We start from the raw sequence: 14430 nt of genomic DNA on the forward strand, positions 1-14430 counted from the left end.
ACCGAGTTTAACAATCCAATTGTGCGAGAAAAAAAAAAAAAGAAGACGAAGAAGAACGGGGAAGTTGCCTTTTGTCCTACAGACAAGGATGGATGGAATCGCGCGAACGATTCGATATCTTCAAGCGGGCTTTTTTCCCAAAGTAATTCCTTTCACGCCGCACCCTATTATACGTAATGCGCAGGCAATTTGCGAGGGTCATTTCTGTCGCGAGTCGATCGGCTTATGAAAGAGCAATGGCCGTTAATCCAGCCATTCGACGCCCGCGCGCGCGACAATTTTGTCGGAAGAAGCTTGTACAGGAGCTTTTAATCTGTTTGTGCCCGAGAATCGATTTGTAGCGGCGTCGATAATGCGCTTACCATCCGTATTATGATTCTAAAGATTGCTGTTTAACATTTATCGCCATGTATACCTAGTGGACAAGGAAATAATCGGGTTTCCAAACAAGTTTTGCGCGACAGTTCCAATCTATTCGCGGATTAATGATTTTACAGTACGTTATCGTCTTCGATGATGAGAAAAAAAAAAAAAAAAATTATTTCCTTCCCGCAGGGTCTTAATCTCGAGAATCCTCGCCACTGTCAGAAACCACTTGGAAACGTCGCTCGATACAGATATTTTCTTTAGTGCATTCCAGACGGCATAAGCCGTCTTCTGAATCGTATAATTAATTAGATTAGACGGTTGACCTTTACGATGGGCCGCTTCGACGTCCGGAAGATTAATTAAACGTGAAACGAATTGTGGATCGTTTGCCGCGGGGGCGGGAGGGAAGGGAGGAAGACTATTCTCGACCGCGATCCAAAGTTACGAAAGAGTATTACTATTCGTAATAATAATTCTCCGTCAAGCGCGTGAGCCGATAAGCCAAGTTAAATCGTATTATTTTCTCGCGGACACATATCTGCGATCTAATCTAGAATAAAGGACAAAAGGCAAATCCTTAAGGATATTTTTAATCCCGAAATTCAGCATTCAAAATTAGAGACCCTCTAATAAGAGTCGTGCCATATGATATCCACTTTTGATTGGTCCTCTAGATCTGGGCAACTCCCGCTCTATTTATATATTTGAATCACATTAATCTAATCATTAATATAAACATTATATTTCAGTAACACGAATCAAACGTAAACGTTTCAGAAGAACTAAAAATATTATAATCTTTTTAAATAAAATACTTCAAAATAATATATATAATAAGAAATTGCTTATACATTTAATCTTTAGTAGTTGTATATAAAGATTAGCAAAATAAAATAAATATAAAAAGAATAAATATATAGATACAAAATATTAATTAAAATACTTTTTTTTATTAGAAAATAAATTAGCATAATGCACTGTATATATCACAAATGCAGCATAAATTAAAATACTTTATGCATCACAATTTAAAATACTGTATGTATACTAAAGATTGAAATTAGAAATAAGAAAATCAAGCATGCATCGCTATATAGATTTGCTATTGTTTATGGAAAGTATTTTTTTAATTATAAATTTTTAATCTAAACGCTGCAAATCTTCTTATAATTTTGAAATATAAGTTATGACAATTTATAATATGATCAGCATTTAATTTGGAAAATTCTCCATTTGGAAATAATGTCTAATTTAAAAAATTACTACAATAATAAAATATTTTTCTAATTTTATAAATACTTTCTTTCCATTTTCTAAATACTTATGTTTGATTTTTTTTCCGTAGAACGCCATGAACAATGAGCAAATGCGATGCGGGAGCGCGTCAGAAGGGGTTACAGGTTAAAGAGAGAGATAGTAAAATATATATTCTTCTCTCTCGCCGAATTTTGTCCAGGTCACCTTATGGCGAGACTCTCTTATTATAGGGTCTCTATTCAAAATTATATTACAGAGACCTCAGAGATTTCAGACAGTCCAGCAAACGAAGCGACACCTGACGTAACTCCATCGATCTATACGCGCGTACCGATAACCAGATAATGAATGACATAATTGATTTTCGGAGTCACGCGATTCAAGCACGACACGACACGGCACAATCCTTACGTAGAGGGCTATACAGATCGATGCATTCGGAGGGAAGCGTACGGCATATTACTCTGTTAAAGTCGGAGCGCATTAATTACTGTCGCCGCGCGTTCCGTAACCCTAATCCACGGATTAAGTAATCCACGGCTTACATTCACGATACATTCTGCCTATCGTGACGTCGAGAATGTCGCCGAGAACTGTCATCGGAACGAAACGTGGAAAGATACGCAAATACGTAATCCATTACACGCGCTCTCACGCCTGTGGAAACAATTATATTTTCCAAGCGCGCCGAGAAAGCCGATTAATTTCGACCAAGGTAGAATTAGCGATGTTTAAGCTTAATAGAGTAACGTAGATGTACATATCTCTACACATTCGGTATTGGAAATCGTACTCGAATATCGTTAGATATTATTGATCCAATATGAATAATTCGAAATATATATATATATATATATACATTATCGAAAAATTGCGATGTCGTATAAGTTACCTACGCAGTTTCGCATCACATCAAACACGATGTATGTAATGGTGATGTAATAAGTGATCTCACTTGTCACCGCATTCTCACCTGTCGCGTGTCACGTGCGAGCAAAGTGCGAGAGAAGATCGACATTCGCGAAATGCGTCGGCGCGTTTTTGCGTAAACGCGAAAAGACGGGGCTTTCAACGATATTACGGCCGAATCTCTCCCCTAGCCCTGATTCGATTTATCTCCGCCCTTCTCTCGAAACTGGATGACACGCGTGGATCGATATCGTATAAGAGCCACGCATTGTCCATTGAAATATCCACGAGACTTCCGGATCGTCGACAGAATTGCCATAAATCCACATAGAGAACCTGATGCGAGAGCTTTTATCGTCGCTTGCGCGCCAGTTAAATACATTTACTACCACGAGTCAGATCGATCTCGTTGAATTGTTATCGCGTGCGTGCCGGGCTTTCGCGATCGCGTTTGTCGACGATTTTACGCGTCGACGCGTCTCGTCAAACAGCCCTTCGCAATTTCCCTCGATATTTTTATTTACGCGAAATGTTTTCCACGACTCTCCACGAAATCGAAGTAAAGATTTATTCCTTAAAGAACTCTCCTCTCGGAGAGATATTTCCTCAAGGAGAACACTTTTAAGCAAAGATTTATCTCTAAGAAAAACATCGAGACTCTAATAATTCTTTGATGATAAACCGAGCTTTACTTGTTTTTTCAGAAAATCCAGCAGGAAAATTAATTACTACCAAAGGGATATATATATATATATATATATATGTACGTACATGTCTTGGAGAGATTTAATAACTTGAAGAACTTGTGAAGAGGCAAGTTAGGCGAGTCGATTTTAGAACTACAAGTTAGAAGGCAAAATAAAAAGTTACTTTCGAGTCGCGTCGTTTATCCTCGTTCCTCGCGTATCTTACATCCATTCCGTTGTTCTACATGTCCTACGAGAGAGGACTTGGCTACTTTTACGAAAACTTACGATCACTCAAAGTCTCGTTATATTACATTATTTGAATACACTGTTGCCCGCCTGCGGCGCTACACTTGTCTCTCCCTCGACGTTTGGAACAACACATTGTACAACGAGTTGGACGGAATTCATGGAGCAGGTTTTTGTTGTTGCCAAGATACTCTCTCGCGTATCATGTATCCGATCCTTCCTTCCTTCCTTCCTTCCTTCCTTCCTTCTTTCCTTTCTTCGTTCGTTCCAACTTTCGGTAGCTGACGCTTTTCCGTTACACGTTATCAAGTATTTACATCGTGCAATTCTCTCTAAGGATATAAAATAGCCTTGTGAAGATCGTAATTTCAGTCGCGTTGCTATCGGTATAAAAGTACAAATAAAACATCGCTACGTTTGTGGTGATCGTAAATAACATGCTCGCTCGCACGCATTCTATCGTCGTGCTAATTAAAATATAGCAATTAATTGCGTTAAATCAATTCGAAATGGTAATATGTGACGCAATACGTGTTATGTTACAACATTCAACAATTTATTCCAACACGATACAAATCACTTTTGTCATCGGAAGTGGACGACGATGTACACCCGCCGGGTCTGCGGAATATATCTCGTTGCTGACTGACAAACGAGCATTAGCGGTTAAATTGTGATCGGGCGATGTGAATAGCCCGATTACAGTGACGATTGAAACGTCGTCGTACGGATTATCGGAGCGTTCCCGTAATCCGAAGCTGCAATCACGAGGTTCCGATACAGAGCGGCACTTTGATACGATATATATCTCTCAAGAGTACCTCATTCTTTAAACATTTACGTATTTGTTGCCAAATGTGATTGGGTATGTCGACCATGTGTGATTACCATGTGAATTTTATTCCTATACTTGACAATTGTAGCAAGCTCGCTGAAGGTAGATTAATCATCTCGTTGTCTGTCGGTTACATCGCTTTAATCAATGTAGATGTTAAAACTGGTAATTGATTAATTAACACGCAATTAATAAAATGTAGATAAATTATATAATTAATAATCAATTAAACAGATGTGTGCCACGTAGATTCCAGAGACAAATAGACAAACGACAATTATAGTGTTGAACAATTAATATTATTTTGAAGGAGGGAAACATTATTCTATCTCGCCTTCATTTCCGTTGTTCTAATTATGAATTAGTTAAATTATACAATTTACACGTAATCGCTTAGTGAACATATTTTTAATATTAATTGTAATCGCGTATCTCGTATTAAGTGCAAAATTCTGCTCGATTATTCGCAAGCTCCGCAGCGTTGTGAAGATTTATCAAAAGGGATGAAGGGATGAAGGGAGGAAGGGAAAAGGGCAACGCGAGCGGAATTTTGCTTTAATAATATTCGGGCCAACGCAACCGATCGCGGTATCGCCAGTAGCTGCGGATAAAATGAGCAAGCGCGGGTATAAACGATTAATCCGCAATATTGATTAGCGCGATTACGGTTAATATATATCGAAACTGCATTACCGAATCGTATCGAAAAGTACATTATTTCGGTATTGCTCGATAGATTCATAATCGATCGCAATCGGAGGTACGATTACATTACATATGTATCGTGCATATACATATATCAGGGATAGGAAAGTTATTTTTAAAAAGTAACTAGTTATTGTGTGTTATCGTTACTTTTTTAATGTTAAAACAAGATTAAAAATTACATAAAAAATATACTTTTGTAATATATGTTATTAAAATCTTAATAAAATATCAATAAATTTTTTTAAATCTTTTATTTTAAATTCTTAAAACCATAAATAATAAGGAAAAAATTTTTAAACACTCAAAGAATGAATAAAAGAAATTTTAGTTTGCATTAAGTTTATAACTATAGTCAAATACAAGATATATTTTTTGTACTCTAATAATTATGGTCCGTACTCAAAAGGCGCTTACAAAGATGTTGGCACGTTCTAAATATGGACCTATATGAATATCTGTTTTAATAATTGAAGACTGAATAAAAAATATAATATGTCATAAATAGATTCCATAATATAAAAAGTAAGTAACGATAAAAATAATTGTTAAATTCGTTACCGTTACTCAAAAAATGTAACTACGTTACCGCTTCAGTTGCAGAAAAAAATGGCAACGCCGTTATCACTTCGTTACCCCAAAAAAAAAAAAAAAAAAAAAAAAAAAAAAAAGTAACTGTAACGGTAACGCGTTACTTCCCAACCCTGATATATATGTATATCTTTCAAAGACTGTTACACATGTGCTTTCGCTCCGCTTACTCTTCGTTTTAGGGGATTGCAACCAAGTTGCAATCCCCTAAAACTTTTCCGTCATCTGCATTCAGAAATTGATTAATTGATTGTTGAAATTGATCGAATGTGTGGCTTGCAACTTGTAAAATTCAATTTGGTTTATCTTCGCCATTCGATTTATAAAATTTTACTAATTTGTCAAAGAAACTAATATATATACGTTACGAGTATGTGTGTACCGGATATAAATACAACAAAAATGGAGAATACCCGAGTATCTCGGTTCTACGCTTCCCTTAGCAGCGATAGGAGAGAGAGCCAATAACCGCTACTGCGGTAATTGCTTTTCGTATGCACCCTATACTTTTTTTCCTTTCTTTATTTTATTTTTTTTTTTTTTTTTTTTTCGTCGACGCTGTAAATACCGTGAGAGTGAATTATCAAGCCGGAGACTTTTCGAGCCGCACAAGCATACTTTTAATTAACCACTAACCCGCAGCGTGCGAGTGCTAAACTTTAGCGAGATATCTGCGGACGATCATTAAAGAGGAATGCAGCGCAACAGCTAACGGCTATACGCGCCAGGCGGCGACGGATAAAGCGCGCATATTAGTGAGAACGTATCGCGTTAAAAAAAAAAAAGAAAAAAAAAAAAAAAAAAAAAAAGGAGGACAAGTTCGATATTCAAGGGAAAATATTAAAAAGTTCATGATCTCTGCGACGGAATTGCAGCGATATTCGACGCGTAAGACGGAAAAACCGAGGCAAGCTGCGGAGAAAAATCATTAGACGGCTGCGGTGGCGGTTCGGCGTGGTAGACTTATCGGGTTGAAAGTTATTAAATCGCCGTACCTCTGAAAGGGCTTAAAGTTTATCTTAGAAAATTCCGTTATCGATCGCGCGCGCCGCGCGCTCGGTCCGATCACGTGATATCACGTGAAAGCAAAGGAAAATGAGAGAAAGAGAAAGATATGCTACGCGCGGATGTGAATGCCACTGTAAAAAGAAAACAGGGCATTCTCAGCGTTTCGTATCGCGTTTTACTCTCCATTCGCACTGTTTACCTATCCACGACGTCTTTAAAAAGAGAAAGAGATGGAGGGGGAGGAGAGAAGAGATAACTCTGACCGAGTTTGCGATCCATTATTGGGATCGATAATGCATTAGGGACGTCGCCTGAATTTCACCGGTGGTTGAAACGACAGTTTGTTTCCCTGCAACTGTGCCAAAATGCTCGTAGAATATAACAATGGTGAACGGCTCCGATATCTCTGACGCGGGATTGAAAATTCCGCGGAGGGAAAAAGATCCTTGCGCTTAATTAACATCCGTACTGTTCCCTTTTCTTTGCACGTCGGACAGGAAACGCTTGTCCTTTATTATTCCACTTTTTGTGAAATCATGGATTTAATTAACGTAATTAATGAGAGCGCGACCAGGGGAACGTATGTATGCGCATACATATGTTCCCCTGTATATTCAGATCTTTATTTCAACGTCACGTTCAGATGTCGAGACGCCGACCATTTTCCCAGTTATACACGTGAATGAGCATTTTTTGTTTCTGTTGTGAAGAATATTTCTCTTTAAAAAAAAAAAAAAAAAAAAAAAAAAAAAATCAATCAATCGCAAATTTGTTATGCAGATTTAAATCGAAAATTTACGTACAAAAAATGGGCATCGGCATTCTTTGAATTGAGATTTTTCAGCAGTTTACAATTGCTGAATTTTTTTCACGTTGCCTTAAAATCATAATGGAAAACACAATAAAGAGAAAGATTTCAAACTTCGTCAGCGACTATAGAAAACAGGTTGACAGAAGATTGCCGCACATTTGCTGAGATCGTCTCCAGAGACTTGACATACTATTGCGCAATATCTCAGATAGGATTTCGAGCACATAATTCGAATTGTATACCGGTTTATCAAATCTTGACGTAAATGCGATAAGTTTCCACTCGTAAATAACATTTGTATGACAGAATTAGCGTATTACATTTTCCACGTCACATATAACTAGTGGGAAAAAAAGAAACAAAATAAAGGATCAGATGAGCTGCGCATCGTAAAAATGATACAATACAAATCCAATTTTAAATTGTTATAAATTTCAATTCTCATTATCACAGTTTGATTGCATTTCGCAATCATACTAAGTAAATTCTTGCAAGATCTCGCAAAGCATACAAAACTGAATGCTCTTAAATGGAATCGGTATATATTATCATTGATAAGTGGTTTCAGTTTTAAGCAAACAGTGAAATGTCGTTGAGAAAATATAGTTCAATAATGACCGATTTTTAAATTAAATCTTATTATTTTATAACCAGTGAAACACGAAAGACGAAGAAAGCAAAGTATGAGCATTTTCACTGAAAATATCAATGAAATACTTACTCATGAAATTCAGTCACTGCTTTAATCCTTAATCTAGTTTCAGAAAGTGCAATCCAACCGCTTACATTGAAATTGTCCGCATGGGAAGGATGAAAGTTACTCGAATTCTTTGCCTCGTCAAACTGGCATTTTGAAAATTCGCCGAGGAAGGGATTCGCACATCTCAAGAATCGCGTCATACTCGAATCCGAAGTTACACTTTTAAACTTCCTTCAAACGCCGAGATCCTCACGTAGGAAGTCTGGCGTTATAGCAGGAGAAATCTCGTTCCGAGAACGCGAACAGTTCTGTGAAAACGTCTCCGCATCGGCAAACAAGATACGAAGGTGTCATGAATACACTTAGTGCAGTCTGGGATTCGCAGAGATGCGATTCACGAAATTCTCTCTCTCTCTCTCCCTTCTTCTTGACTACGTCAAATCGACCAACTCGCGTTTGCGCGATTAAACCTGCGGTAAACGACAATAACGACGCGCTCCATTATTCGAGATGTAATTGTTCTATTTGAACGGGGATTCAGGAAGGTATTATTTACGCGAGCGTTCTCTTATTTAGGGATCAAGAAAGTTTATTCCGTTACCGCCGTTACTGTCGTTACGTCGAGAGAAACGCGATATTGCCAACACGAATATACGACTGTACACCTCGTCGACTCGCGACGTTTAATCTATTTGTTGAAACAGCGAGTGTAGAACGCAAGTTAATTCTCTTAAACCGATAGATAGAGACCCGGTCCGACTTTGATGTATTACAGCGGCAATGGCGCGCATCACCGTCCGCTGATATTTTATGTATGAAGCCACGAAAACGTTCGATAATATTTGAATTTCCCTCGTGCATCAAGTGTGAGGTAGGCAAATATATAACGACGACGATTTCGATTTCGCGACGCGATCTGATAAGAATATAAATTACTTTGCGGAGGTGTTTCCCTTAAGACTATTCTTTTAATTAATGCCAAAGGTTACCGCGTCCTTACTTGCTATCATTTATTCGCAGTTATATAAGAGTATTTTGCATGAAATCAATGAATGTATCAATAACCGACATATTTGCACTTAAATAAAATTCTTTATTAAAAATTTTTTAAAATGCGCAAGAAACGTTGTTCTTTGAAGAATTAATTTAGTCAATTTTTCGTTCCTTTTATGAAAAGAGACTTTCGGACTAAATTTTAAATATTTTCCTCAAGCAAGCGCTTGGAAAGAGATAATCTTATCACGATGCGCATCATCAAACTCTCCTAGTGCTATAATTATTTTAATGAGCGTCTTTGATAAATTAAGTTAACGAAGCTAGCAGGACTTTGATTACTGAACATCGTCGTGGTAAACACACACACATGTTACTGAAAAAATTAATTATTCATATATGACGTGTATAAAATTGTAATAAAATTTCGTAAAGTTGAATTAAAATACAATTTTTAATTTTATTTATGCAATATTTAAACAAAATGTGTATTAAAAATTATCTTTTACATAGTGTACACTTTTTAATTTTCTTGTATCTTACGACTCGCTTTATCTCTAACATACCAAACGATATAATCTTATTAATATGCAAATTTAAAAAAAAGCGTATAAAAAGTTTATTACAGTCTGCAGAAGAAGCGGAATGGCTCTTAATTCCCTAAAATTTTATTATACAAAAATTTTCAACGTACACTTAAAAATTCCGGGATCTACTCGATGACAATGAAATAACATCATTTCCCGCCACCCGGTTTATCATGCAAACCGAGATATTTAATTTGAAAACGCGAGAAGTTTCGCACAGACAAGGCAAAAGAGAGAGAGAGAGAGAGAGAGAGAGAGATATATAGAGGGAGAAAGAGAGGAGACTTTTGCGGAGAATGTTGCAAAAGCTCGTAGCAGGATTTACCTCGTTATCGCTTTCGGAATGATAAATCCCTCAATTTTGTTCGTTCATTTCCATAACTTTATAGATAACATTTTCACGAGCTCTAGCTAAATAAAAAATAATCTTGGCGCGATGTGTCCACTGCTGTAAATTTTTCTTCGCGTGACAGATGAACCAAGTATTATAATATGATAAACACCATATTCGTGATTTCCCGCGTGTTTACGCGATCATTATTTCACAAGGGATCGCGCGTTATATCCCTTTTTATATTAATGAATATTTTCAATAATAATTATTCTCCCGAGTGAACCGAGTTTGTAACCGTCACCCGTAACATATCATCGTATTAATAAAAGAGTAGATTTGCGAAAAAAATTCACGTTAAAAACGTACATTAAATTACTTCATCAGTCTAATTTTGTTTTTCTGGCCCAATGGATATCTAGAGACTGTTTCCATGAGGACTTTCATCATTCCGATTAGTAATTCCGATAATGCGCGCACATACTATACCTCATCGCTTTAGAGGTAATATCTTTCCCGTAAAAGTCACAGGTATTTTTTTTTCTTTTTTTTTTTTTTTTTGCAGCGACCTCTCGAAAATATAGGAAAAGCTTTTTAATATTCCTGATAAAAATATTTCACACGCTAGACCAGTAACAGCACCTGCGAGAAAATCAAACGGAATATCGACAATCCTCCGAAATATCCGCGGCGTGAATAATAAATCGCTTCCTTAGCGTTTGGAATCGCACATGCGCATATATGCATGTGTGTGGGTATCCCGAGATACTTTTATATTATTTCTTTCGTCAAATGCGGTGAATTTTTCCTTGTCAGAATTTCGAAAGAACGAAGGGATCCATGGTCGGTCGTTAAAGATGGGTAATTTGTAGCGAACACGTGCCAACCCTATACGTGCCCGCTTTCTGTTCTCACAACTGCAATTTAGAGTAAGGATGATGCACTGGCGCAATACTGGCCGTATGTTTGGAAGCATTACTCGTTTTTCCTTCCCTTCTTTTGTCGTCCTCTCCCAAAAAAATGACGTTTATATTTGAGATTTGTGAGGTCGCGCTATTTTACGATTATTTACTCGAAAAAGGATTTTATTAGTATAAACGATACACCGTTTATAAAAAAAAAAAAAAAAAAAAAGAAAAAAAAAGAAAAAATTGTAGAACAGATATATTGTAAATAATTTTTTAACAGTCCTTATCTCTAATACTTTTTTTAATTTAATCCAAACTACCAAAAATTCATTTAGAAAGATAGCTTTATTCTCGTTATCTCCTTCCCTCTGACTCATTCGCGTTTTCTGTACAACACCTGTATCTAGAAGCTTTGTAACGTTATATTCGAAAGTGACCCGACATTCTGTTTGATCTAATGAAACTTCATTCTAGTGCAGGTACCGAAGCGACAGTGCGTGCGGTTCCCGTGTCAAACGAAGCACCGATCCTATCATTTGAACGTCCATTTGGCATTGACATGAAAGGAAGCCATCTTGTCAACCGCGGTAATAGATAAAACTTAAGTTTATATTCTATCATAATAAATAATAAAAGACCATTAATGAAATTTCCTATTTTTATTCATCATCAGGTATATAATATATGCAGCGAGAAATTATATTCAATATAAAAAGCTCTTATGCGTTCATTACATTTATCAAAATATTTAGCGTGAAATTTGCGAGAAATGATTCGGCAGAAAATGCTATAGAAGCGTAATTTTAATAAAATTATCCTTTTTAAATCATAGTTCTTTAAATATATTTATTTTGATATTTTAATCCGAAACGTAAATAATGATTTCATTACTGTTTCGGATATCATTCTAAATATTACGTTTAAACTGCCATAAAATAATTTCATTATATCCCTTGATATACGAGCACAAAGACTTAATAACACGAATAATATCGCAATTGACAACATAATCGCGTAAAATTCGACGTCACTCCTGCAAAATGAACAATTCAGCGAGGAGTACGTGCTCTTTAAATTACGATGTCAATTATAGTGAACAGAGATGAAAAGTAATAAAGATAAAGGGAAGAGAAGGATCAACGGTGAGTGTTCACTTGTGGTTTGAGGCACCAATTACCTCGGGTAACATCCGAGAGAATTTAAACGTGCAAAATATTGGAAGAGTTTGTTCGGGACACATGAAACCGAGTATTGAAGGCAAACGATTGTTAAGACAACACAATAGTCTGCATGTATCCTCGGTTTTCTTTTTTTTTTTTTTGTTTTTTTTTTAGATCTCGTTTAAACTTGCCTGTTGCACTATCGTAAACTACACCAATATACCGGTGCTTTCTCTGTACAATGCCGGAATTAGGACGCCTATACGTAACGTCCGGCGGAGTCACGATAACTGACCGAGCAACCTGTAATCTCGTCCCGCTAATCAAATCAATCGCATGAAACTCCGAGGCTCTGCTACAACTTAAATTAAACGTCTGCTCTTACAACCAATTAGCGTAATGCCAACTGACCTAAAATTTGTGTTTGTAGCTTAATACCTACAACCTTAACCAATCTCGGATCGAGGCAAAAAGTGGTTACGCTAATGATTTTTAGGTCGGTAATTTCAAAATAAAAGACTTCCCTCGCGTTATCCGATATTCGCGCAGAAACGGCGCAATAATATATTCCAATAATATGCAAGTCTCTACGATCGTTATTTTACAACGTCATCCTGGCGCGCGTAATAAAAAACTATAAAGCGATACGAGGTTAAGGACGTTCATCGTAAAAACCCGGTGTTCATGTTTGACCGCGGTCTCAGCTATTCGCGAGCCAAGGAAACTGTGGTTGGGTCATTTTTTTTCCCCCCTCCTATTTTACATCGTCACGACACAGAGATATTAAGTGAAAAAACGGGCTTTCCTAGACGAGGTTCGCGCCGAAACTTTTATCTTTGAAACATAGCCCTCTCTCATGGTGGAGAAGAAACTTTTTTCACGATCATAAATATTCATAGGAGGACAAAAGAGTAAAACGCGGGAAGGAAACGCGAGCCTGGCTGTCCTTCCTTTTAAGCAAGGAAAAGATTAAAATGTTCCACGCGATATATTTCCGTGCCACGTGCTTATGTGGAATTAATATGCGAAACTTCATATGACCTTCGTAGAGAAAGGAATTTGTATAAATAGTCGCCAGATCATTTATCTCGAAAATAATAGTGGCACGTGAGAACGATTCTCTCTCGTAAACACCTATGCAAGCGACACATGTACTTGTACGCAACTGCGTTATTAGAAGCTTTTGAATAATGGAGTAGAATTTATGAGAGAGATTCGCGCGCGATATAGTGAATGCTAACTTAAATCCCTTGTATAGCACATAAACACACGATCATGCCATACCTGTTATCAACTTGATGCGTGTAATGCAGTAATGGTCTAGAAAACATTCGTTAAGACTAGTATCGAAGGTAGATAAAGGAAATATATATACTTGATAAATGGATAGATTAAGATCGTATAAAACCTGTGTTCGAACAACATATGGTGTAATTTGTAGTATAGCTCAAAAGGTCAAATGCTATGCGGAATATATAGTCGAACAGATGTCACTTTGCGAATCGATATCGCGTAAGATAGTCGACAATATAAAAACTATACTGTCGATAAAATATCGCGATAGAACCTTCAAATCTCATATTTTACAATTTAAATTTCGCAGATTAAAAAACAATTATAATTCATATTGGAGATGCAAATATTGTTAGTGGAATTCAATGGTGGACACATATCTCAAATGCAGATTGTAAATTTAATCATTTAAATAATAATATTTCGTTTAAAGATAAAATATTTGAAATTTTATTTCCTATGAGGACAATAAACGCACAAATATATAAAAAATATTTGTATAAAACAAAATAATAAAATTATTAATTAAAATAATACTCGAAATTTTCTCAAACTTATATTGCATTAATCATTTCACGTATAGTAAAGAAAGTAATTAGGGAAATCAGACAAAACGCAAAACCGTTATCTCGAAAATAATCTTCATTGATTCGATGCTAATTTTGAGAAATAATTAATTCGAAAAAATTTATATTATGAGTAAAAGAAAGATGAAAAAAAAGGCAAACTGGAGCAGAAAGAAAAAAGGAAATAACAAGTGACTGGAAGCAGATAGCGATATTTAAACTAGCTTCTTACGATAAATAATGCAAAGGAGCTAAGCTTTGTATCTTTCTGCTTCGACGTCTTTGTGCCGACGCTGCACGGTTTTTTTTGCGCAATGGAATTTATTAATAATACGGTGAATGTATTGTTGCTCTGTTAAAACTAAATTTACTCTTATCAAAGTAATGGCGATTTCATTCGCCTTTATTTAACCATCTATGCGAAAAGAAACTAAGATGAATAATTTATTGCTGTACTTTAAATAGTAACCTA

General features: G+C 36.3%; 2 protein-coding genes across 7 annotated transcripts in view; one reads left to right on the forward strand and one right to left on the reverse strand.

Moving 5' to 3' along the window:
• Positions 1 to 14430, reverse strand: part of Crz (corazonin) — a 167281-nt gene that overhangs the window by 60769 nt on the left and 92082 nt on the right. The gene's annotated exons all lie outside the window — the stretch shown is intronic.
• Positions 1 to 14430, forward strand: part of 5-ht7 (5-hydroxytryptamine receptor 7) — a 104203-nt gene that overhangs the window by 9163 nt on the left and 80610 nt on the right. Inside the window, exon 2 of one of the 6 annotated variants that reach the window (XM_072894041.1) lies at positions 11414 to 11526. The exons of 4 other annotated variants lie outside the window; for them this stretch is intronic. The gene's annotated coding sequence lies outside the window, so the exon portion shown is untranslated. The remainder of the gene's footprint in view (positions 1 to 11413; positions 11527 to 14430) is intronic. One more of the 6 variants, XM_072894042.1, reaches the window with a different exon arrangement.

Source organism: Anoplolepis gracilipes, chromosome 6 (assembly GCF_047496725.1).
Source record: "Anoplolepis gracilipes chromosome 6, ASM4749672v1, whole genome shotgun sequence".
NCBI classification, from domain to species: domain Eukaryota; kingdom Metazoa; phylum Arthropoda; class Insecta; order Hymenoptera; family Formicidae; genus Anoplolepis; species Anoplolepis gracilipes.